We start from the raw sequence: 27,749 nt of genomic DNA on the forward strand, positions 1-27,749 counted from the left end.
ATAAAAGGTAGGAAGAGTTAGAAAATAAAACAAGAGTTGTCAAGTTTAGACAAACACAGTTGCTGAAAATCGTCGGTGGTGAACGATACAAAACCACTACTGTTATAACGAATTATTAAAGATCTAAGAGAACCCTTGTGACCCAAAGGAACTGGATGTAGGTACCACACCGGTACTGAACCAGTATAAAATTCCTGCGTCTTTACCTTTTAACTCTACGCAATTTACTTCTGCTGCAAATCAAACCTGCTGGGAAAGTTTAGCCGACTGATTCCTCTTCAAGTCGACTAAGATTTTAATTTGGCTAGAATTCACCCCCTCTTGTACTTTTAAATTTTATTTTACCAGAGTAGTTAAATGATGATTAGCGGGATAGAAAGTGGCTATTCCCCTAATTTACTTATTACTGTTTTTCGACATTTCTCTCTCTTCTTCCCCTCCCCACCCTCCTCCCCACCTGGTTTTTTTTTTAAGGTAATAGTTCTTCAGCATGTGCTTTCATCAAAGTTCAATTAGTGGCAAAAAATCTTTAAGATTACATTATTCTAGTTAAAACCTTTAAATACAAATGTACAAGATAATTATAATTTAACAAAAAATAATCAGATTCATGCACCATTTCCTATTAATTACAGGTTTTCCTCCTATGCCATTGATTGAATCCGAGCTTGAAACTTTTTAGTTTCAATCTACGTCCTATAATATCATTGACAACAACCCCTACAAAAAACAGAAACTACAAGTTCTCGTTCTTTCCCATAAGTTGCACAAATGAACACTTTTTTCTTTCTCTAATTCCTTGCTTCTCCATATCACTTGAGAGTTGGTACAAAATACGAATCATACTGGTACAATTTTATTTCGTCTCCTTTTATTACAAGAGCACACTCCCTTTTTCAAAAACCACCAGATAATGAATATAACACCAATTGTAAATAACCTTTTCAAAATTTGATGCAAATAACGAACAATCATGCATGATAACTTTATTTGAGAAGGAATTTCTTCATCCAAAGGGCAGAACGCTTGGGGTATCTTTTTAGGTTATTCTTGTAATCTATGAAATTGATGCCGAACCTCTGCGTGTATCCTGAGCCCCATTCAAAGTTGTCGAAAAATGACCATGCAAAGAAACCCTTAACGTTCACTCCTTCCCTGGAAAAGGAAAACAAAAATTTATATCATTCTGCCAAATTTGAAAGGAAAAAAATTAAAGGTTTATTTTTCAATGTTTTTGCTTTAAACATTTGACGAATATTCAAAATCCAGTGGTCCGACTAATCTGACTTCGTGTCTAAGGAAGTAAAGTATTTCGTATCAAAAGATTTTCTATTATTAAGATTTGAGGTGTAATCACTAATTAATAGCCTAATTAGCCTGTTTGGCCAAGCTTCTAAAATCAGCTTATTTTGAGAAGTATTTTTTTAATTAAAAGTACTTTTTTTAAAAGTACTTTTGGTAAGAAGCAGTTTATTATTTGGCTAATTAATTTGAAAAGTATTTCTGAGCAACAATTAATGTTTGGCCAATCTTATAAAAAGTGATTCTAAGTGTATTTTTCTCAAAAGCGTTTTTCAGAAAAGTGCTTTTGGGAAGAATTTACGTTTTTCTACCTTTCCAAAACTGCTTCTGCTTCTACTAAAAGCTTGCCAAACACTTCAATTTTGGAAAAAAATATTTTTTTAAAAAAGGTATTTTTGACCACGGAGAAGCTTGGCGAAACAGGTTATAACGCCTCTAACTTAGGGGTGACGAGATTCCAGCCGTCCATTGTACTCTGTGGTGAAGGTTTAAATATACAAAACCCTATTATATATGATACGAACAAAATGAAGGAGGACTCACTTAAAAGCCCTATAAAGAGCCTTAATATGGCGTTGGTAGAAATCAACCCTCTGAGCATCATTGACACCTTTTGCAACTTCATTAATATCAGACTCCCTCATTCCTGATGACAATGCCAAAACGATTTTCAAATTAGGAAGTAAGATGAAAATCAGAGACGTTTAAATACTAAAGTCTTGATCAAAATATATAAGTTCAATAAAAAATATTGCTTACCACACTCTGTGACGTAAACAGTTGGATTCTTGTAATAATTCTTTGTGTAAACGAGAAGCTTTTGAAGCCCCCTTGGAGCAACAAAAAAAATACTGACTCCAGTCTGCGGACATTAAAAATTATCCAAATTGTGAAAGAGAATGTCGAAAAAAAAAGTCAACCATTTTATTTTTCTAAATTACCTGTAGTTCAAATTAATACTATCATAATTTGCAAACACGAACCTAAAATTATCATATCTACTTTCTGACTGTCAAGTATTTAATTATTATTTGTAACAAAATTTGGAAATACACCATTAGTTGAGATTAAAGAGGTCAAACGAATTAAAAAAGAAAATGAGATGGTGTAAGCTGAAGTATCAATTGAGTGAGAACACTTACTGGATCACCAATCAACCGTCCGTTTCGTGAAGCTACAAAAACATAAAATAATTTTAGAAAATGATAAAAAGGAAGAAGAAGAAAACCACCAAAAAAAAAAAAAAAAAATCAAAAGGCTAAATTGTGAAAATTTATAAAATCAAATTTGCAGGTACAGAGAAATGATACAAATATGAAAATTCAAAAAAAAGAAAGATAAAGGTATGCTTTAATTCTAAGTGTTGAATGTATAATTCCAAAAGCTTACTCGTTTAATTGACTTGATTATCAGTTAGGGAGCTGATATTCACAGTATTTGGTGGCGTAGAAAGAGGAGCTGCGAAATTTGAGGTGTAATAATTCATTCCTAGGAAATCAAAGGAGTCTTTCACCGATTTAGATTCTTTTGGGGTGAATTTTGGTAGTCGCTTTCCAACGAGTTTCCTCATGGTTCTTGGATAATCTCCATAAGTCAATGGGTGCAAAAACCTGTCACCATAATATATTTCTCATTTTTGTTTTTATTATTTTTATATATAAACTATGAATTTAATTAAAATATTTTTTGTATTAAGTATAATGTATAGTTACATATTCTTACCATCCAAGCATAAAATCTAGAGCTCTTTTAGATGCTCTCTTATCCTCTGGTTTGTTGGAGAAAGGCTCGAACCAATGCGACACTAATACAATTCCTATTTCACCTTTTTGAGTTGGCTGTAGTTGCATGATAACCAAAGATATGACTTATTATCCATAGTATAACGGTAGAAATTTAAATGTTCAAAAAGTTAATTAAACGAAAGAAAAATATGACTTATTTTTAGTAGTTCAAGGATAAATATTAAAACTCGCCTTGTATTTTTCTCTGTATAGCTTGGCAGCAGCTCCATGAGCAAGAAGCATATTGTGTCCGACTATATAAGGCTCAGTAGCAGAGTTTCCGGCGGAGCAGTTATTGTTCCTCCACGCTGAACACCGGCCAGGCGCCAAAGAACCGCCATCGTAACCCATTGTTGAATAAATCCATGGCTCGTTCATGGTTGCCCATAGCTTAATTCTATCTCCAAAATGTTTGAAACAAATCTCCACAAAATCTCGATAATCATCTCTGTCATTATCATACGTATGACCAGTAATTAGAGGCAGATTCAAGATTTAAACTTGACGAGTCGTGTTCTTATCACATAACTTATTGCACTTTTTTTGAAATTATATACTATGATTTTAGAACATAATATCTATTGAAATTTTAGTATCTTTTCGTCATACAAAATGGGCCTTCATATCGAGACATATATAAGCACAGAAATTAGAGTATGCTTGGAGTAGACTTACACGATCTTAGGAATGAAAGATGAGTTGTATAAAAGGGATGAGCAGGTAAGAATCCTAAAGGAGGATCTAAGCAAGGTCAAGCATGAGCTAGATAGAACTTGTAAATGGAACAGGTCCTCCTATGCACTTTCATGGCTACAAGAACACCATAGTAGCAACAGAAGAGGACTTGGCTTTGGGAACCTGGCACCTAAGTGGGATCCCAAAAGCAAGTACCTCACACTTCCTGGGAACAAGATTTGCACACACGGTGGTAAAACAGGTCACTATAAAAGTGAATACACTGCAAAAGAAAAGGCAAGTCAAAAGAACACAGAATTTGTTCAAGGGAAGAATAGGCTGCCAAGTTGGGCTAAAAAGAATTCGATTCATCCTTTTGCCTATAGAAAGGAACCAAAACTAGTTTAGGTTCCTAAAACTAACCTCTGATTTCCTTTTGCAGGTCCAAGTGAAGGGGAGCAGCCAAATATGGTACATGGATAGTAGTTGCTCAAAGCTCATGACAGATGTAAGAACCAGTTCCTTTCACTTGAGGACCTTAAAGAAGGTAATGTCTCCTTTGGAAATGGGAAGAAAGGTGAGATCATAGGGGTTGGAAAAGTAGGTAAGATTGATTCTCACTCTATTGAGAATTTCTACTTGATAGATGGTCTAAAATACAGTCTAATAAGTATATTACAATTGTGTGATAGAAGTAACATGGTAGCATTCACCTCTACAAAATGCTTTGTGATTAATCTTACCACTGACAAGATAGTTTTGCAGGGAAAAACAGTGAACAACATATATGTTGTAGATCTGTCCACACTTTCAGATAATGAACTCACTTGCTTAAGTGTGTTGGATAATGATCCCCTCCTTTGGCACAAGAGACTTGGACATGCCAGTCTAAGTCAACTCAACAAACTAGTCTCCAAGGACTTAGTGATAGGGCTGCCTAACATTAAGTTCAAGGAAGATAAAGTTTGTAAGGCTTATGCAAGGGGGAAGCAGGTAAGATCTTCTTTCAAAATCAAGAAAGTGGTAAGCACCACCAGGACGATGGAGCTTGTCCATATGGATCTTTGTGGACCAATGAGAACAATGAGCAGAGGTGGTAAGAGATATGTGATGGTGCTTGTTGATGATTACTCTAGGTTTACTTGGACATTGTTTTAACATCTAAAGATGAAGCATTTGACATGTTCACTTCTTTTGTTAGAAAAACTCAGAAACAATTAGGTAATCAACTTGCATCAATTAGGTCTGATCATGGTACTGAATTTGAGAATACTAAATTTGCTGAATTTTATGATGAGCATGGCATAAATCATAATTTTTCTGCTCCTAGGACTCCACAACAAAATGTAGTAGTTGAAAGAAAGAATAGGACATTGGAAGAAATGGCTAGGACTATGCTTCTTTCTAGTAAACTGCCCCATGTGAACACTGTATGTTACATCGTAAATAGGTGCATGACTAGACCACTTGTTGAGAAAACTCCCTATGAGTTACTTAAAGGGAGAAAGCCAAGCATATCCCACCTTAGGGCATTTGGATGCAAGTGTTTTGTGCATAATAATGGTAAAGACTCCCTAGGTAAGTTTGATCCTAGAAGTGATGAGGGAGTATTCTTGGGATATTCTTCACATAGTAAAGCTTATAAGATCTATAACAAAAAAACTATGTGTGTAGAAGAAAGTGTACATGTGATTTTTGATGAAACTAACATTCTTTCTGAGAGGCAAGAATATGATGATGAAGCAATTAGGCTGGTAAGAAACTCAAATGAAACTACAGCCCAGACTCAAGTTGTACAAGAGAAAGGAACTGGTGATGAGACAGGTCCTTCCACCCAGGGCAACTTGACAGGGGGAACTGAACAAAGAGGAAGTGATCCTCAAATCTCGAGGGAACCTGTCCATGAATTTGTTCCTCAGCAACAAAATATTGAATGAACATCTAAGGGAAACCAGCTGGTTATGAAACCTTACAAGTATAAAAGTTTTCATCCCATTGAGAACATAATCACTGATCCAACCTCTGGAATCAAAACTAGATCTTTATTGAAGAATCTTTGTGCTTTTGATGCCTTTTTATCTCTTATTGAACTTAAAAATATTGTTGAAGCTTTGCAGGATACAGACAGGGTGAATGCAATGCAAGATGAACTCAACCAATAGGTCTTCAGAAATAAACTTGATGAAGATGGAACAATTACAAGGAACAAGGCAAGATTGGTGATTCAAGGATATAGTTAAGATGAAGGCATAGACTATGATAAGACTTTTGCTCCAATTGCAATATTGGAGGCAATTATTAAAGTTGAGGGCATTCGGGATGAAGTTAAGATGAGGGCATTCACGATGAAGGATTTCGGGCTAGAGTAAGTTTGTGCTTCGCGAACGCGAGGGTTCATCTGCGTTCACGAAGAAGGGATGCCTGGGCAGTATTAAAGTTTCCAAAAACGAGGGTTAGCCATTTTTATCAAAACTTGAGATAGAGAGCTCGGATTTGGACAAGATTTTGAGGAATTTTCAGAGACATCGATTGGGTAATGATTCTTAACTTGTTTTTGGTTATATCCCACTAATCTATCACTAATTTAATCTTTTAATTTCGGATTTGGGTGAAAAATTTGGGAAAAATGGGAAGAAGTTCTTCAACTAAGATTTTGGGTTTTGATTGAGATTTTGATATCGGATTTGGATAATTTTGGTACCAGTGAACTCATGAGTAAATGGGTGTTCATAGTTTTGTGACTTTTACCCGATTCCGATACGTGGGCCCAGGGAGGCTTTTTGGGGCGATTTTCGAGATTCTTGTTAAAGTCTTAATTTCATTAATTAAATTAGTCTATTATAGTTGTATTTATGGTATGAAATTGTTTTTGGCTAGATTTGGGCCATTCGGAGTCGGATAATCGAGGAAAGGGCATTCTTACTGATTAATTGAGCTTGGTTCGAGGTAAGTGGCTTGCCTAACCTTGTGTGGGGAAAATCCCCTTAGGATTTGGTACTGTTGTGATATGTGAGCGCCGTGTACGTGAGGTGACGAGTACGTACACAGGCTATTTGTTGTAAAACCCGATTTATTTTACTGAATAGTAACCTGTTTTTCCTTTAATTTGAGTTATACCATTTAAATGAGTATTAGTCTGTTTTCATTCTTAATTGAGCTATTCCAATATGTGTAGTTATTCTGTTTAGTCTAATATCGCATGTCTACGTACTTTAACTGCTTATTTGAACTCTGTGAAGCATACGTAGTTGATTTCCTGCTTTTCCTTGTTCTTTATTAGTATAACTATAGAAATCTTGCTGTTAGCTGTCGTATTTATCGGTTTAAGCTGTGTGTTTACTTTTGAGACTACGAGGCGGTTCCTCGGGAGTTCTCCCTACATATTTACTTTTGAGACTACGAGACGGTACCTCGGAAGTTCTCCCTACATATTTACTTTTGAGACTACGAGGCGGTATCTCGGAAGTTCTCCCTGCATATTTACTTTTGAGACTACGAGGCGGTTCCTCAGGAGTTCTCCCTGCACATTTACTTTTGAGACTACGAGGCAGTACCTCGGGAGTTCTTCCTGCATATTTAATTATGAGACTACGAGGAGGTACCTCGGGAGTTCTCCTTGCACATTTACTTTTGAGACTACGAGGCTGTACCTCGTGAGATCTCTTTGCTTCTTTACTTCGAGACTACGAGACGGTATCTCGGGAGATCCCCTGCTGTTTACCCCTATATTTTACTATTATTTTTGCTGTGTTTTCCTTTTGTTAAATTCCAGTCTCTTAATATACTGTTATATTCCCCTACTTTATTTATTATATACCAGTGGGCCTGACCTGACCTCTTAACTACTCGACTGAGGTTAGGCTTGACACTTATTGGGTACCGTTGTGGTGTACTCATGCTACTCTTCTGCACATGTTTATTTGTGCAGATCCAGGTACTTCTTATCAGCCCCGCTATTAGCTGAGAGTGCTTACTGCTGTACGGAGACTTCAAGGTACATTTGCCGCGTTCGCAGACCTAGGAGTCCCCCTCTATTCTCCCATATGTCAAACACTTCCTGTATTCCTTTTATTAGACTCTGGTGTATAGAGATGTTATTTTCCTTCTGTAGCTTGTGACTTACGATATTTCGAGTTTTGGGAAGATGGACTATTTATAGAGTATTGGTTATAGTACATGTCGGGCGGCATTGTTACTAGTTATTCGGTTATCTACTGTTGTTAGTTGCCAAGTTTTACTTTCGTTTTATTATTTTTCGTAATTTATTAGGCTTACCTAGTCGTAGAGACTAGGTGCCGTCACGACGTTATACGGAGGGAGTTTGGGTCATGACAAGTTGGTATCTGAGCTCTAGGTTTAAAGGTGTCATGAGTCACAAGCCGATTTATTAGAGTATCGCGGATCGGTACAGAGACATCTGTACTTATCTTCAGGAGGCTATGAAACTGTTAGGAAAAACAATACTTCTTTGATTCCTTATCGTGCGAAATTTGTTGACATCAAAAATTCTAAACTTTGTCTTCTATTCTCTCACACATGGTGAGGACACGTACAGGCGGATCTGATGACAGGCACCCGTGCTCCCTGCTAGAGCCGTGAGAGGCCGGGGCAGGGGTAGAGGCTTAGAACGTCCACGCGGTGCAGCCAGAGCACCCGTACGAGCTGCTACAGAGGATCCCCCAGTAGCTCCAGCTGGAGGGCAGGCACCTGAGGTACCTGTTGTTGCACCAGCCCTCCAGGAGACTCTAGCCCAATTTTTGAGCATGTTCAGCACCTTAGCTCAGGCTGGATTGATTCCACTTTCTCCTGCCATATCTCAGGCCGAGGGAGGAGCACAGACTCCCGTTGCCGATACTCTTGAGCAGCGGGTTCAGGTCGACCAGGTTCCAGAGATTATACCAATGCAGTCGGTAGCTCCAGCTCAGCCCGAGGTTAGGGCAGTAGCTTCTGAAGCGGAGCAGCTCAGACTTGAGAGGTACAAGAAGTACCACCCTCCTACCTTCAGTGGATTGGTGTCAGAGGATGCCTAGGGTTTTCTGGAGGAGTGTCACCGTATTCTCCGTACTATGGGTGTAGAGGAGTCGAGTGGGGTTTCTTTTACTGCATTCCAGCTTAGAGGAGCAGCCTATCAGTGGTGGCGTGCTTATGAGTTGAGTAGTCTGGCAGAGGCAGCTTCACTTACATGGACACCGTGAATCAATTAGAGAATATGGCCAATAGATTTTTTAAGGTGAACAAAATTTCCTTTTCTGATGATGAACTTCCCGAGGAGGGAGCCGGGCACAATAGGACTTTGCACCTGATTGTCAAATGTGAGGGGCATTATGTAAAGCGAGTCATGGTTGATGGAGGCTCGAGTGTAGATGTATGCCCTCTCTCTACCTTGCAAAGCATGAAGATCAATACAAACAGAATCCGACCCAGCAATATTCGCATCCAGGCTTTTGATGGCTCAGTGAGAGATACCATAGGGGAGATCAACCTCACCATGACGATTAGGCTGGTCGATTTTGAAATTGTCTTCCAAGTAGTGGACATGGAAACTTCTTATAACTTTCTTCTTGGAAGGCCATGGATTTATACGGCCCGAGCTGTGCCATCCACCTTGCATCAGATGCTCAAATTCGAGCACGACAGGAAAGAAATTATTGTTCACGGAGAAGACGAGTCATCCATTTATAAAGACCCGTTAATCCCATGTATTGAGGCCAAGGAAGGATGTGAGTCTATTATCTATCAGGCTTTCGAAGTGATTGTTGTGGACTATGTTGAGGAAGGAAAGCCCATTCTGCATCCTCGTCTCTCCGCCACATCTGTAATGGTGGATGCACTTATGATGAGACAAGGTTATGAGCCCGGAAAAGGCTTGGGGGCATCAATGCAAGGAATTTCAGAACCCATTTCTCCGTTCAGTAACGGGGGTACTTTTGGTTTAGGCTTCAGGACAACACAAGCAAACGAAGACAAAGCCAAGCACCGCAAAAAGCATGGGTGGGTCTTGCAGCAACCTATCTCTCACATTTTCTACACTCTTGTCAAGCCACGATTCAAAGAGGATCAAAATTCCACGGCGCATGCAAACATTGATGAAATTTTCAGCCAGATGTTTTCTGAAGTGAATATGATCCAGGCTGGTGAAGGCATCAGTCGTGCCGATATGCAATTAATTGTCCTAGACACCATGCTCAATAACTGGGAAGCAACTCCTCTCCCTACAAGGAAGGAGTCTTAGTAGTTGACTTTTGCAGCTTCTTTCTTTTATACTTTGGGTTACTTTCAGGGTTTTAATCCAAATATCTTAATATGATTGTTTTATTTTGATGTTAACCCTTCTATCCTTTCAAATTCAATGAAATGTAGTTCATTTTTGTATTAAGTTTTGTATCTTTTCCTTTTCCTAATTCCTGCCATTTTATTTCCATTTCAATTTTGTTAATGTCGGCTTTAATAACATGACATGCATGCGAAATTCACGCCCAGATCTCAAAAAGCTGTCTAATTTCGAAATATTGCATCAAGAGGTCGAATATGATGAAGATAAGGTTTTTGAGGAAATAAAAAGAGAGTTGGAACAATTTGAAAACAAGCCCAGGCCTAACCTCAATGAAACTGAGCCAATTAATATCGGAGGTCATGAAGAAGTCAGAGAAACAAAGATAAGCATTCACATTGAACAAAAAACTAGAGATGCCTTGATTCAACTTTTATTTGAGTACAGAGATGTGTTTGCTTGGTCTTATGATGATATGCCGGGTTTAAGCGCCGATTTAGTGGTTTATAAGCTTCCAACGTATCCTGATTTTCCACCAGTCCAACAGAAGCAACGAAAATTTAAAACGGACATGTGTGATAAAATCAAAGAGGAAATAATAAAGCAATTGAGCGTCAATGTTGTCAGAGCCGTACGATACACCACCTGGGTGGCAAAAGTTGTGTCTGTGCCGAAGAAGGACGGAAAAACCAGAGTCTATGTTGACTATAGGGACCTGAACAAAGCAAGCCCAAAGGATAATTTTTCTTTACCAAACATCCACATACTTGTAGATAATTGCTCTAATCATGAGATACAATCTTTTGTGGATTGCTATGCCGGATATCACCAGATTCTAATGGATGAGGACGATGGAGAAAAGACCATTTTTACCACTCCGTGAGGTACCTATTGTTACAAGGTCATGCCATTCGGTTTGAAGAATGCAGGGGCAACTTACATGTGGGCCATGACCACCATTTTCCACGACATGATGCACAAAGAGATTGAAGTATATGTCGATGATGTCATCATAAAATTAAACACACAGGCTGATCATGTGCGCGATTTTTAAAAAGTTCTTTGAGCGGCTTCGAAGGTATGACCTTAAGCTTAATCCATCCAAGTGTGCATTTGGGGTTCCATCTGGGAAACTCCTCGATTTTATAGTGAGCCGGAGAGACATCGAATTGGATCCATCTAAGATAAAGTTCATTCGAGATCTGCCACCCCCGAAGAACAAAAAGGAAGTCATGAGTTTGCTCGGGAGGTTGAACTACATCAGTAGGTTCATTGCTCAGCTCACAATCATGTGCGAGCCCATCTTTAAGTTGCTGGAAAAGGATGATGCTATTAAGTGGACGGATGATTGCCAAAATGCTTTTGACAGGATCAAAGATTATTTGTCACAACCCCTTGTACTGGTCCCACCTGAACCTAGTAGGCCTTTGTTTTTATATCTATCGGTGATGGATAATTCCTTTGGATGCGTTCTGGGGCAACATGATGCAACAGAAAAAAAGGAACAGGCAATATATTATTTGAGCAAGAAGTTCACCAATTATGAGGTTAAGTACACCCTTTTAGAAAGGACATGTTGTGCCTTGACTTGGGTCGCTCAGAAGTTGAGACATTATCTTTTGCCCTATACTACTTACCTCATATCCAAAATGGATCCTCTGAAGTACATCTTCCAAAAGCCAATGCTCACTGGCAGGCTCGCAAAATGGCAAATTCGGCTCACAAAGTTCGACATCGTCTATGCCACTCGCACCGCGATGAAAGCACAGGCTTTGGACGATCATTTGGCAGAGAATCCAGTTGATGATGAGTACAGGCCACTTACCACATACTTCCCAGACGAAAAGGTCAACTCAATAGAGGAAGTAGTTCCAGACTACAACTCTGTATGGAAAATGTATTTTGATGGAGCTGTCAATATCAAAGGAGTTGGGATCGGGGCAATCCTCATCTCACCTATTGGACAGTATTACCCTGCAACAGCCCGACTTTGGTTCTTCTGTACCAATAATATGGCAGAATATGAAGCCTATATCATGGGTTTGAAAACGGCCCTCGATCTGGATGTGCATGAACTATTGGTTATGGGAGATTCTGACTTGCTTATCCGGCAAGCCCAAGGCAAATGGGAGACTCGATACATCAAGCTTATTCTATACAGACAATGTGTACAAGATTTGAGCAAAAGATTCAAATCCATCGAGTTCAGGTACATTCCCAGGTTTCACAATGAGCTAGCCGATGCTTTGGCTACTTTAGCCTCGATGCTCCCTTATCCGGGAAACACTTATATCGATCCACTAGAAATCCAAGTTCGGAATCAACACGATTACTGCAATACAATTGAGAATGAACCAGATGGTGAACCATGGTATCATGACATAAAATGATTCCTGAAAACAAGAGAATACCCAGAGCATGCCAAGGGAGATCAAAAAAGAACTATAAGGCGGCTCGTCGGCGGTTTCTTCCTGAATGGGGAAATTTTGTACAAAAGGACCCCAGATTTGAACTTGTTGAGATGCGTAGATGCCACAGAAGCTGAACGGATCATGAGTGAAGTGCATTCAGGGGTATGCAGACCTCACATGAATGGATATGTTTTGGCGAAGAAGATTCTGTGGGCAGGGTATTATTGGCTTACAATGGAGCGAGATTGCTTAAGTTTTGTTCGTAAGTGTCACCAATGCCAGATTCATGGTGACCTGATTCACTCGCCACCTTTGGAGTTGCATCCCATGTCCTCTCCTTGGATTTTCATTGCTTGGGGAATGGATGTTATTGGGCCAATCGAGCCAAAGGCTTCAAATGGGCATAGATTCATTTTGGTTGCAATTGATTACTTCACCAAGTGGGTGGAGGTTGTCACTTTCAAAGCAGTCACCAAGAAAGCAATGGTAGACTTTGTTCATTCCAACATCATTTGTCGCTTTGGTATCCCAAAGACCATTATCGCTGACAATGCAGCCAATCTAAATAGTCATTTGATGAAGGAGGTATGCGAGCAATTTAAAATTATGCATCGCCATTCTACCCCTTACCGGCCAAAATCCAATTGACTCGTTGTAGCGGTGAACAAGATCATCAAGAAGATTCTTAAGAAGATGATCCAAGGTTCCAGACAATGGCATAAAAAGTTACTTTTTGCTCTTTTGGGATACCACACGACTGCTTGCACATCTGTTGGTGCAACTCCTTATCTGTTGGTATATGGAACGGAAGCTGTAATACCGGCTGAAGTCGAAATTCCCTCTCTTCGGATCATTGTGGAGTCGGAGATTGAAGATACAGAATGGGTAAAGACCCGATTAGAACAACTAATGCTGATTGATGAAAAACGGCTAGCAGCAGTGTGCTTTGGCCAGTTATACCAGCAAAGAATGGCACGCGCTTACAACAAGAAAGTGCGTCCAAGGCATTTCGAGGTAGGCCAACTCGTTTTGAAATACATCCTTCTGCACCAGGTAGAAGCTAAAGGAAAGTTCGCCCCGAACTGGCAAGGACCCTACATCATCAAGAAAGTGTTACCAAAAGGGGCCTTGCACTTGGTAGATGAAGAAGGACGGGTACCAGACATGACTATTAACGCAGATGCAGTCAAAAGATATTATGTCTGATATATACCCACTGTAGAATTTCACGCATTGATTTTCTCAGATTGAAGTGACAAAGGCTATCATTTTCTCGTTACTCCAAATAAGTGTCACCCTTTTGTTACCCCTTTTGAGATGTATTTGTCTTCCTTGTTTTCCACTTTTTGGAACCTGTGTAATTGCAAAAGCAAAAAAAAAAGGAAAAAAAATAAAAAAAAATAAAAAAAAGTCAAACAACAAATTTTCTGAGCCATTGAACTACGTCCGACCTGATTCCGAAAGGATACGTAGGCAGCCTTACCCTGGGTTCAGTCCCATCACAGCAAAAAAATCCATATTCCCAATACTCCAATACTGGGGCAGAAGTTTGTTTTATTTTACGGTTTTTTCTGTAGAAATAGTGCCAAAAGTTGTAATTCGGTTCAAGGTTCTTTTCGCCTTTTTCCTGTTAAGAACTTCTGATCGATCTTTGAGAATATTTGAAGTCTCCATGCCAGGGGCATTGGTCAACCTTTCGCATGTCGTATCTTAGGAAAAGAAAAACAAATGAGAGAGCCTTATCGGTGAAAATCCGTATGGGCACTGTAAGGCGACAGTGAGCAGAGAAATGAGAGTCTTATTGGTGAAAACCCAAATGGGCACCATAAGTTGACGATGAGTAGAGAAATGAGAGAGGTCAGTTAGCAAAAACCCGCAAAGGGCGCTACTATCCTAATGAGGGTCTTCGATACCCGGCATGAGCACAACCAAGACAGTTTCAAGATGAACATTTATGACGGATTTTGAGAATTAGACAGCTCAGACGGATCAGGCGTCTAGTCCAAAATGCATGTCATGATTCATTGAAGTCGGCACATACTTCCAGATAAGTCTCCATATTCCTTTCCCCAAAAGGGACACCTTTTGTTTAAGCACAGTTCTTTATCACCTTCAATTATTCTTCTATTTTTACCCATAATTTTTCTTTGAGTCCCTTTCGGTCTAATCTTGCATCAAAAGCAAAGCAAAGAAATGACTGCAAAACTGGCTACAGTTTCCCCGTAATATCGAGCACAATTTGGGGCATATATGGCATTGGCGAAGGCAGAATCCATCTGTGATCTCATTTGATAAGGCAAACGAAGTGTCTCAAAGAAATTGAAAAGGTCGCTTAAGCAAGACCTGCTTCATGAGAAAAGTTGATAAGCATTACGGACCAAAACTGGTACTGGTTGCAAGACAACTGAGTTTGATTTTAAAGGAAAACATTGCCTTGCCTTATGGACAAGGGTTAGCGGTACCGCGGGCATCCGAGTATGAAACAGTCAGGGGCAACGTCGGAAAACAAGGTCTCCAGAATGCAAAATAGAATATCCGAGAACATCGGTACCACATTGATAGAATCAGTTCTTCAATAGCGGAGTAGCCGTGAATTCAAATTACAATAGGGCATCAAGGCCACAAACCGACCACCACTTTGAGAACTCACAAATTTTTCTTTGGTAGCAGGAACAAAGAAGTGCAGAATGGCGATTCTCAAAGGACGAATGTCACCAAACGTAAGCTCCTTAAAATCTCCATTTTTCTTTTATTTTCAGCATGCATCACTACTGTCCATACCTCCCATTTTCGTAGCTTAACTCAGGTAGAACCGTTTCACCTAGGTGGATCCAGCTCATAGTTCCGGGTAGAAGTACTCTTTGCTCAGGGTGTTTTACGTAGCTTAACTCAGGTAAAACCATTTTGCCTAGGGGGATCCAGCTCATAGTTCCGAGTAGAAGTACTCTCCGCTCAGGGTGTTTTACGTAGCTTAACTCCAGTAGAACCATTTCGCCTAGGGGGATCCAGCTCATAGTTCCGGCTAGAAGTACTCCTCGCTCAGGGTGTTTTACGCAGCTTAACTCAGGTAGAACCTTTTCACCTAGGGGGATCCAGCTCATAGTTCCGGGTAGAAGTACTCTTCGCTCAAGATGTTTCACGTAGCTTAACTCAGGTAGAACCTTTTCACCTAGGGGGATCCAGCTCATATTTCCAGGTAGAAGCATTCTTCACTCAGGTTGTTTTCGTAGCTTAACTCGGGTAGAACTATTTCGCGTAGGGGGATATTTCCGGGTAGAAGTACTCTTCGCTTGGGCTTGTTTTACGTTAGCTTAACTCACGTAGAACCCTTTTCGCCTAGAGGGATTCAGCACTTTATCAGTAATACAGGGCACCAACCCCTGGTTATATTCCTTCTCGGTAATACAGGGTGCCAACCCCTGATTACACTCCTCTCAGTAATATAGGGTGCCAATCCCTGGTTACACTCCTTTCAATAATACAGGGTACCAACCCCTGGTTACATTCCTTCTCGATAATACATGGTGTCAACCCCTGGTTACACTCCTTTCAGTAATACAGAGTGTCAACCCCTGGTTACACTCCTTTCAGTAATACAGGGTACCAACCCTTGGTTACATTCCTCTTCAGTAATACAGGGTACCAACCACTGGTTACATTCCTTTCTATAATACAGGGTGCTAACCCCTGGTTACACTTCTTTCAGTAATACAGGGTACCAGCCCCTGGTTACATTCCTTCTCGGTAATACAGGGTGCCAACCACTGGTTACACTCCTTTCAGTAATACAAGGTACCAACCCCTGGTTACATCCCTTCCTAGTGATACAGGGTGCCAACCCCTGATTACGTTCCTTTCAGTAATGCAGGGTACCATCCTCTAATTCCATTTCCTTTGGTAACATAAGGTACTACCCCTCGTGGTTGCATATCCTCACATAGCTAGTTTATACTATTGCCTTTGTCTTCATTTCAACAAATTAGATAGTTTATAGCTTTTTTTGATAACTCACAAAAATTTTCTAGTGCCAAACTGGGGAAGAAAACTTTTGTTCGTTTTGTTAGTTTTTGATGGCTTTACATGGCCCCAACCATAGAGCACAGATTGCAGCGACTTAAAGCTTGCAGTTCCAATTCCCATCATAAGAAAGAAGTCTTTCGATCACAAGATAGTTGGAGTCAACTTTGATAATATGTCAGCAACTCGGCGTCTCCAGATTCATCTTCTCAATTTCGGATCAGGAAAGCAAGCAATTGAAATTGAGTCATAATCTTTTCTTCAAAGAGCATCAAGATCCAATCTAAAGTCAACACAAGCGAGTATGTCAAGACTCAAGATTTTGACTCCAGAAGACATATAGATAGGAATTTTGTAACTCATAACTTGAGAGGCATATGTAGTTCTCTTCTCTTTTCCTTTTGATGTAAGCAGCAAGTAATAATAACAATGATAACAATAGCAGCAACAGCAGTAGTTTTAAATCCAGTGTTTGGTAGTCCCAGCTACCAAATATTTCCAGAACTACACTGACCTGATTCCTCTAAACAAGGATATGTAGGCAACCTCAGAAGCAGGGTTCGGTCACCATTTTTCAAAAAAAAATACTTTCATTGGAGTGATATGTGAGCAAGAATTAGCCATGGCATTCACTTTTTATTGCACGAACACTTTTCATGTTCTCGAGCAAAGAGGGGCAGCTGTGAATACCTAATTTTTGTACTGTTTTAACACCTCCTAAAGTTCTTAGTGTTTTATTACTTTAATTATTTTTCCTAATTTTTGTGTCTTTTATTGCATATTTCCTATCATAAAAATACCAAAAAATAGTTTTTTCTTAATTTGTGCATTTTAGGAATTAACTAACTATTCAATTGGTGAATTAATCTAGTTAATTAATTATTTGAATAAGTTACTTAATTAATTTATTTGTTTGTGTAAATTTAGTTTAATAAGTAGGATTAAGGAAAAAATTGGGCTAAATTTGAAAGAAAAAGTGGCCAAAAGTGCAAGATAAGGGGCTACCCTTGAAAGGGTCTGAAACGACATAGTTTTGCCTCAAAACTACGTCGTTTCATTAAGTGACCCAAGATCAAATCTCACCCATTGATCACCCCTTGATCTAATGGTCCATATTTGATCTCTCAAGAGGTATTTAAAGCCTCAAAAATCTGAAAAATTTCCTCATTTCTCCCATAACTCTTTCTCTCTTCTCTCTCTCTCTCTCTTCTCTCCGCCGCCGCCGCCGGAAATCACCCACCAGCGGCGGACCACCTCCAAACACCTCCAAATTCACACCATGTAATCTCCACAACCTCCTCTTCCCATATCTCCAAACCAATTCCTTCAAACCCCCTTCAAACTCCTTGAATTTTAGATTTAGGAAACTTTAGCCGCCGCTTTTTGGCCCAAATTCTTGAAGCTCCGGCCAACACCACGTTTTAAATTTTAGTCGCCTTTTAGCATCTCCGACATCTTCTCGTGGCTCGAACAGCTTCAAGCACGCTCGTTAGGTATAACCGTCAGCTCTGTACTTAATTTCTGATTTTTATTTAGTAGTAATAGGTTAGTTCCTGATTTTAATTTTGGTTTCTAATTTTTGATTTTTTCTGTTTTGGTTGTTTCTTGTGAATTAGAGTTTCAAGTTAGGTTTATTTAATTAGTTATCTCTATTTAGTTTAGTTGTATGTTAGATTGTTATTGATTTAAACATGATCTTTAGTGTTTAGTTAAATTATTCACTTAGTTAGCCGATTATTTAGTTGTTGTTAGTCGTTGTTCGATTGTTAACGATGCTCGTTCTGGTTTGAGCATTTAGTTTGTGAATTTAGTTGTTTGTTTAGTAATTAGTTTGCACAAATCGAATTCATTCCAATCAAGTTGGTTTGAATATTTAGTTCGATTATATTTTTAGTCTCGTTTATGCTTTGTCATGCCATAGTTGTTTAAATTTGATTTGTGTTGAGCAAGTAGTTTGGTGTTGATGGTTAAAATCTGAAGTTTAAGTTATTTTATCACAAAATAGGGTAATAGTAGCATACTTTTTACTAGTAGGGTGGCTGAAATGATTTTGTTTTTCTCCTTGCTTCTGACATAATATATTTTCAGGATGTGTTTTCACCTTTTGAACATATTTTGAACAGTGTTTAGCACACAAAGTCAGTCTTTTTTTTTTTGGACAGATTTTTGGTGAACCAAAATCTATCCAAAAAGTGACTTTATTTGCCTATTTAAGGGGCTGCTCTCCCCACACTTAACGGACACTCTATCTTACATTGAGAGATCATCCTTGACACTCTAAAAAAAAGATACAACTCAAAAACTGAACATCCAAAAGTTAGCTGAAATTTGAGAGCTGTGGAGTGAGTATACAGAAAGCAAAAATTGTCCAAAAGAAAGGTTCTTAAGTCGGTTTCTTTAGTTTTTTCCTTATTAAAAGTTGCTGAATTTTCTGGTTTAGTTCGTCGGTATTTCTGGGTCATTTTCTCGAGTTGCAAGGTACTGTTTGTTGCTGTTTTCTGCTGTCATTGCTGCTGGACTTCATTTCATATCACTGTATTTTGATTCCTCTGCAACGTAGGTAAGCCTCAAACTTGTGTAATGCTGTTTTTTTTTATTAATGAACATGACATGTGTTTTTAGCATGTTCTAGTGTTGTTTAGTTAAAGAAAATAGACGAATACTGATTGGTTGTTCTCGTGGATATGTCTTATGTCTCAAACAAATTTATGTGCTAAAATGTTGGATATTTGATTCATTTTTATTTTCTTAAATTAAGTTTTGACATTGGAAAAAAATAGTTCAAAGATTCTACTTTACTGTTAGCAAGTTAAACTGATTTTTCTTTTCTTTGTAAATATTAGACTTGTAGTCGGGTTCTTTTATCTATAATGATCTGGTGCTTATTTGTGTTTTGAAGTTGAGCTTGATTATTGAGAGTGAAAAAGTATAGTTTTCCTTGGCTCAAGTTGTTACTTGGTTTCATGTACTTCATGTTTTTTCTTTAATGATTAAATAAGTATCCATAGTCATATTAAATGGCTAAAGTTTTTAGTATTAAGGCAGGTTGTCTTTTAAAAATGATACATCATCATTTTTTTAAAAATAAATAAAAAATCTAAGGTTATGTGTGTTTAGTTCATTAAGAACGTAATCCCTTAAGTTTGTGTTCAAGTTAAAAAAAAATTCATGGTGCATATGTCATTAGTTCGCTGGTTTGTTTGCTATAAATAAATAAAGTAACTAATTAAATACTTTTCTTTTGCCATGAATACTAGCATCAATTTAAGCTTCTGGAATTTTCTTCCTCGGTTGTGAAAAAGTTGAATTAGTTGAGCCGTTTGCTTGTCCCAAGTATTGTTCCAAGACCATGAGTAATTAACTCAAATACCAACAGATTCAAAAATGGGCCAGCAGCCCATGAGTCAAGAGAGTGACCTAATGCCATTACAATAGCCAAAACTCTAAAGTAGCCCGTTCTTGAAATTAATAAAAGCTGGCCCAAATTTTTTAAAATACCTTGGTTGTTTGTATAATTAATTTTCAATAAAAATATAGATTCCTTTTTTTATTTAAAATAACCTAATTACTTTTAATAATTAATTTAAACGCTAGGCAACTTACATGAGCGCTTTAATTTTTTTTCATTCACGAACTCGCTTGCGTACCGTGATTTTTAACATTCAATAAATTAATCGAATAATCTCATACCTTATCCAATAGGTTTAGTTACTTTATAATTTAATTATTTCTCATAATCGCGGATTCGCTTGCGTAGTGCGATAGTAACTTTTTAATAAATTTCAAAAAAAATTTAATTTTCTCAAATGTAGTAATTTTTTCAAAAGTCATAGCGTGCTAATAATCCTTGTCATGACTGCGGATTCACTTGTGTAGCGCGGTTACGACAAAGTTAATAAATTTTTTCTCGATCACGTATTCGCTTGCGTAGCGTGGTTATGATATCTTATTATTTAATTCATTCTTTATCAATTCTAATAAAGCAAGTATTAAAAGCAGATAGGTAAAACATGAAAATCCAATAAAACACAGTTTAATATTAATTTAAGCTAAGTTTTAAGTCAACAAAGCGATCGTGCTAGAACCATGGGACTCGGGGAATGCTTCACACCTTCTCTCCGGTCAATAGAATTCCTTATCCGAACTTTATTTTTGCAGACCAATAATAAAAGAGTCAAGCCTTTCTTCGAGTAGGGATTCAAATAAAAGGTGACTTAGAACACTAAAGATCAATTCCAAGTGGCGACTCTGAATAACAAAATAATCCCTATTTTAAAATTGTCACTTTAATTGGAAAAACTCTTTAACCCATAACAATCCATAAAAATACATATCTTTTGGGGGTAGAAAAAGGGTGTGATAAAAGGTTGCATAAATAATAAGGAGAAGGACTCCTTACTCGAAGAGAACTTTATCCAAGATAAGGGAGGAGTTAGAAGTTGAAGATAACTAGAACTCTTTCACCAAGGAAGAGTAGCATTAGAACTCTAGTTATTCCTATTCTACTAACTCTATAAATTGCAGGATGTTCTCATTCTACAGGTACGCACAAACATTGAAGTTAAACGTGAGTTGGGAGCAAAATAGCAAGGCATTTTGCAAACAATTCTTGTGTGAATCAAGTGTGCGAACCTGAAGCTACATGAACCAGATAGAAGAACCAATTCCAAGCGTCTGTCTTTTATTCTAGTTAAAATTATAGTAGGTGTTTTCAAGTTGTACCTTTCAGCTTTATCTAGAAGCAATTATATTAGGTACTCTGAGTATTCAAGTTAGAGTTAACTTGAAGTTGTCGCAACAGTTAGAGGTTGGTTGCCATAACGGGATTAGAGGTAATCCTTTGGTTTACAAAGAGTTTTGTAAATGTTGTTTTGGCTCAGTGATATAGTGAAGGTTTGGGAAAAATACTACTGAGTAGTAGGTCGTGGTTTTTCACCTTTTGAGACGGGTATTTTTCAAGTAAAAATATTTGTGTTATTTATTTTTTGCATTATTTATTCTGTAACTGTAGTATAAGGAACGCATAGAAGAACCGGGTCCTTCGATAATCTAGTGCACGCGAAAATCAGGCACCATACAAATCACCCTTCTTATGTGGTATTAAAGTATAAAACATCAAAATTGTATCAAAAAAAAATGAAACCTAAACAATGAAATAAAAAGGCCTTTTTTTTTCTAATTCAAAAGGAGGACTTTCGGTTTGAGAGGCAATAGAGAACTTGAATTTCCGTGCTACTATGATGTCCGGTCAACTGATTGCATTCACCTCTTTGATTAGTATATCTTATTTTCCGGTTCACTAAGTAAAAATAGGGAAGATGATAGTACTTATTTTCTAATATCTGGTGCACTAGATCATCTAACTTATCTTTTGTTATTAATTATTATCAAGATCATTTTTTTTTTATAAAGTGGTGGATCCTGGTAAATTATCAATGGTCTATGTGTTATTAAGAAATTGCCCATTTATTTTTTATAATCTTCTAAGTCATCTATAGTTGATTGTTTATTAGCTATTACCGGAATATTTTTCCTATAAAGTGGGAGATCCTGGTGAATCATAGATATGTATTATCTAAAAATTGCACATGCATTATTTATGATCCCTGGGTGATCCCCAGTTGATTTAGTTATTACGAGGATTATTTTTTTTATAAAGTGCGATACCCTAGTGAAATCTTATATCGCCTATGTATTATTTATGATCACCCAAGTAATTTTCGGTTGATCACTTATTAGTTATTAACAAAACGTAATTTTTATAAAGTGGGAGATCCTAGTGAAATCATATATCACTTATGTATTATCTAGAAGTTGCTCATGTATTATTTATCATCACTAGGGGTGGCAAACGAGTGGGTCGAGTCGGATATGGGCGGATCGAAACGGAAAATACAAAAACGGATAAATTATCTGACCCGACCTATATTTAATACAAAAAAAATAGATTAACCGGTGGATAATAGGGATATCCATATTATCCATATTTTCTTGAATATAATCACTCTTGGAGAGAATACTAGTCTCCTAAACTTGAGAAACCCCCAATTTGAGGCTTTGCAAATATTAAAGTTAAACACATTAGTTATCCATTTTCTAAGTGAATAATATGGTTCTTATCCATATTTGACCCATTTTTAAAAAGTTCATTATCCAACTCATTTTTAATGGATAATAAGGGTAAAAAATAATTTTTTTTTAACCATTTTGTCATCACTAATCATAACCTAAGTGATCTCCGATTAATTGCTTGTTTGTTATTACCTGAATTATTTTTTTAAAAATGAAAAATCCCGGTGAAATCATAGATTGCTTATGTATTTTCTAGAAATCGTTCATGTATTATTTAGAACTACCTAAGTGATCTCCGGTTGATAGTTATTTTTTGGCATATATACCACTAAGCTGGGTGCCTAGTAGTATTTTTTATTAATAATAATCAAAACAAAACATAATGTGTCAGGAGGTCTCACAAAATGCAAATGAGTAAAAAATAAATGAGAATTTTTTCATTCCTATACACTATTTGAAACCTTATTACGAAAAATATTCATGTTTTGGTATTTACCCGACCTAAACATATTTTAGTTATAAAATATATACAATCCACCTTAAAAGGCTTCCAATCCATTATTTGTGCCTTCAATCAAGGGATTTAGTTACACACTTTTCCTTTTTTCTCTCCTTTATCCCCTTTTACAACAAACAAGATCAGTGAGCACGACTGAGACATTTAAACTCTTCTGAACATGAAGAACATAAACATCAACAACCAAGAGTAAAAAAATCTTAACCGAATACTAACAGGAGACCATGCTTAAACCAAACAAAGAAAACCTTTAACGGAAAAAGGGCTTAGTTTTCATGCTTAAAATCATAGTGTTAATTCTGAAACCTATCTTTTGATGAAGAAAAGCATCTCTCTAGGTTGAACTTATATTTAGGGATTTAGAGAATCTAATCCCTCAGATCTCGAGTACTGTCACCCTCTCTTTCTCCCCATATCTCATCTGCTACTACTTCATGGCAAAATATAGAAATCACCACGCTTACTACTTCATGGCAAAATATACATACCCAAAATCAACCAGACTTTGACAGGAGAACTGCTTAATAATATAGAGAAGAGATATGAAAACAACAATAAACCTTTCATCTCACACCCAATATGCCAGATAAGGATTAAGATAAAGATCTTAGGGGGCATTGCTCCAGCATGTGCTACTCTTTTGGGCTAGAGGCAGAAAATGGCTAAAACATTAACAAACATGCACGGTATAAATGGGCATGGGTGGAGATTTATACAACTCACTTATAATCCATTTACCCACCTCGTCACCTATACATCCACCGAAGGTAAGAGGAAACTTTATCTGGGCAAACGTAATTTGGATATAAGCATATACTTAATTAGACTAGCACGTACAAACAGAACAAGAGATACCTATTAGTATAATTTTATAAAGCAATTGTGAGACAAGTAGATTTCTTTTGTATATTTTGTTTTTGATTTAAACATAATAATTATATATTATACAACTTATCTACAACTTTCATACATTATTTCTATCCAGTTAAATACAACTACAATATTATACAACTTAAATACAATTTTTATACAAATTTTATACAATATGTCTTTTATATATTTTGTATCTAATTTATACATAGTAAAAATAAATTTCATACATAATAATTATATATTATACTACTTAAATACGACTACAATATCATACAACTTAAATATAATTTTTATACAAATTTTATACAATATGCCTTTTGTATATTTTGTATCTGATTTATACATAGTAAAAATAAATTTCATACAACTAATTATATATTATACAACTTATCTACAACTTTCACACATCATACCACTTAACTACAATTTTTATACAAACTTTATACAATATGTCTTTTGTATATTTTGTATCTGATTTATACATAGTAAAAATAAATTTCATACAACTAATTATATATTATACAACTTATCTAAAACTTTCATACATTATTTCTACCCAATTATATACAACTACAATATCATACAACTGAAATATAATTTTTATACAATATTGTTCAACTTTCATACAATATTTAAACTTAAATATATTTTTTATACAATATTGTTCAACTTTCATACAATATTTAAATAAAATTTTTTATATAAACGATAGAATACAATTTTACTACAACTTTACTACAATTTCGTAAGTATAATGTATGTCATGTCTTCTTCTTCTTCTTCTTCTTCTTCTTCGAGTTTCAATCTGTAATTCAGCCAAAATCAAATCTAATCTTCACCAAAACACCCTAAAAATTGAGATATAAACTCCAAACAATATTCCTAATTATTTGCAACAACACCCAATCCAAACAAATAATGGTTTTTGAAAACCCAAATTCGAATTCAAAGCTTCAAAGCTTTTTAATGGCTGTCAATGGTGAACACCAATTGTGCAACACCTTCATCTCTACATTATTGGAATTTCAATAAGCATGAAATTGCTGCTCTCTTTCCCTTTGCTCTACATTACTGAAATTGGGGATTGAGAAATAGAGAGAGATGTAAAGAGAGAGAGAGAGAGAGAGAGAGAGAGAGAGAGCGCAAGAGGGAGAGAGAATAAGGATGAGAAATAATTGATTCCTAATATAAATAGATACTCATTTAATTCCTAAAGTGTATATAATTGGTAAATTTGAATATAGATGTAATTAAATTAAAACCTCAGTAGGGAGGGTAATAAAGTTTCAAATAGTGTATAGGAATGTCAAAATTCCAAAATGAAAGTACAACAATCTTATTATCAAAGTTGTGTATAGCACATTAACACTCAACTTTGATAGTACAAAAAGAACTATGAAGCATAATCCTTGAGGAGGCACGCCTGGAAATGAGTTGCTATCTAATCTTCTATAATTGCACCTCTTCACATCTGATCTGGGCATAAGCATTTGCATTCTTGAACATATGGCAAGTACAACTGGTACATAATACTGAAATCCAAGCTTGACAAGGCCAATTTTTTAGCTAAATTGACGCAACTATTTCCATCATAACTGTCCACGTCAAAGCATTATTGATGTTGTTGCAACTTTGCCATAGTATTTTGTACTTATACCTAATCATTCTCATTGCAAACCTATTGAAACTAGCTTCCTCATGTGTGATAGAGGCCTGATGTACCTGGAATTTCCTCCAAATGATGCTAAACTTACCCACAAAATGATGTAAACTCCCATGGTTCAACTTGTCCATTATGGGCAGTAGAGTATTATTGCGCGTATCACTAGACCTTGTGCTATCATGGAACCTTCCAGTATTAACTTGTATGATCTACAGGAAGTAGCAGATGCAAAGGGAATTGCATCTTATAGTATAGTACTCCCCGTCTCCACCACACTGGAGTTCTAGGTAGCTCCAATTTGTTAGGTTTATGTGAAGCCTTCTCCATACCTTGTTGTGTGTATATTTGGGTTGGCCTATGTAATAGTTGCACCAACAGGGAATGAGTATCAAATATACTAATACCACCCTAATAGTCTTGGCCAAAGCATATAACCAAGCACCCTCAAAAGTACCTGCAAAATAAGAAAATATGTTAGTGTAAAAAATCTTACTGCTCTCCTCACTATGGATTCGAGTAGGAAGTGTTGTGAGATCTCCTTCCCCTAAAGCTTGCCCATATCCTCCAAAATGCACCCTTATCATCCTCCTTACTACAAAAAAACCTCTATATCAACTTCATATCCTTGAAATTCATCATCAATTAGAATTTGTCTTGGTAGTTCTTACCCTAATGTAAGGTATTTGTAGCTTGTCATTATTCAAGATCTTCCTTCCTTGTATGTCTAGTTCCCCAAATGAGTGTACTTGTACAATGGCCTGTTGTTCCAATGTCAAGTTAGCTAGATGATCTGCTAATTTGTTGCTTCCCTCAATACATGAACAACCTAAAATACACCCCTAGACAGTAGTGTTTTAGTTTCCTCCACCTGATTGGCTATGCTCCAAGGTGGTTCCCAAATTTCCTCCAGCACTCTCTTCATGAGCAAAGAATCAGTTTCAATTATACAGAGGAAACTGCATTTGAGTTATGTATCTGACAGCTTCAAGAATAGCATGTGCTTCAGCTATGTTGTTTGTTGCATCCTCAACTGCATCTGCCTGGGCATATATAAGATCACTTATTCCATCTCGTATGCAAAATGCATATGAAGCTCCTCCATTGTCTCCTCTGCAAGCACCATTTGCATTACATTTTATCTAGCCCACAGGAAGTAGTTGCCAGAATACCTTAGTATACCTCAGTTTAGGAACATGCTGCAATAATTTATCATGTGGATATGGCCAATTTACAGTAACACCCTTGAAGTTAGTCCTTCTCACCTTTAAAAGCATCTGTATTGAGGTTGAAATCTAAAAGATCAACCTATTAATGGACACATTCTTCCCATGCTTTCCTGAGTTTCTCTTCTTCCATAAGTACCACACAATCAAACATGGCATAGCATGATACACTGCCTTCAAACTTGTGTTAACATGTCTTCTCCACCATTCATTTATGACTTGTACTAACTGTTTCCCTTCTGTTTTGATCCCTGCAGGTGCACCAAAGTAGTTCCAAATAAACCTCGCAGCTGGAGACTTCAAAAATACATGAGTCAGTGTCTCTTCTTTAGGGTTCCTACAACACCAACACCTTGAACTTCTGAAGTATCCCACCCTTAAGAACCAATCATCTAATAGGTATTTATTTAACGGTAAAATGATACAATTAAATTTATAGCGTGGTTTATAGACAAGCGAATCGATTTGATCCAAAATGATAAATAAATTAAATAAAAGACAAAACTTGGCGTTGAAATCGAGATAAAATAGCAAACAACTTGGTTCCGGGAGCAAGGCTTCCGAAGACAGCAATAAGAATATTGTTAGACAGAAAATAAAGTATTCTTTAGCTTGGAATAATGTGTAGCATAAGTTTGTAAGGTTTTTCGTGTGTTAAAATGGTTGTGAAAGTCACTATTTATAGTTATACCTAAGGAACAAAGTCTTAGGATCAAGCCTCTCTTAAATGACAATAATGGGGCCTACTGAGAATATATAACGGCAGGTAATGAATGCCAAAATTCTCTGTAACAGACGTGTATTCAATACTGAGAAATATTCTTTATTGAATGTCATCTGGTGACAAATATTCATTTGCCCTCGTTAACAATGTTCCCTTCAGGGTCTACCTGATGCCAACCAAAGTTGTTGCCCTCGGTCTTGGTTTCCACTTGCTTCAT

The 27,749-nt window shown here is 37.0% G+C and overlaps 1 pseudogene; it reads right to left on the reverse strand.

Annotated features, from left to right (window-relative positions):
- Positions 1 to 986: 986 nt before the first annotated feature.
- Positions 987 to 27,749, reverse strand: LOC142173785 (beta-glucosidase 24-like; annotated as a pseudogene).

Source organism: Nicotiana tabacum, chromosome 19 (genome assembly GCF_000715075.1).
Source record: "Nicotiana tabacum cultivar K326 chromosome 19, ASM71507v2, whole genome shotgun sequence".
Taxonomy (NCBI): Eukaryota; Viridiplantae; Streptophyta; class Magnoliopsida; order Solanales; family Solanaceae; genus Nicotiana; species Nicotiana tabacum.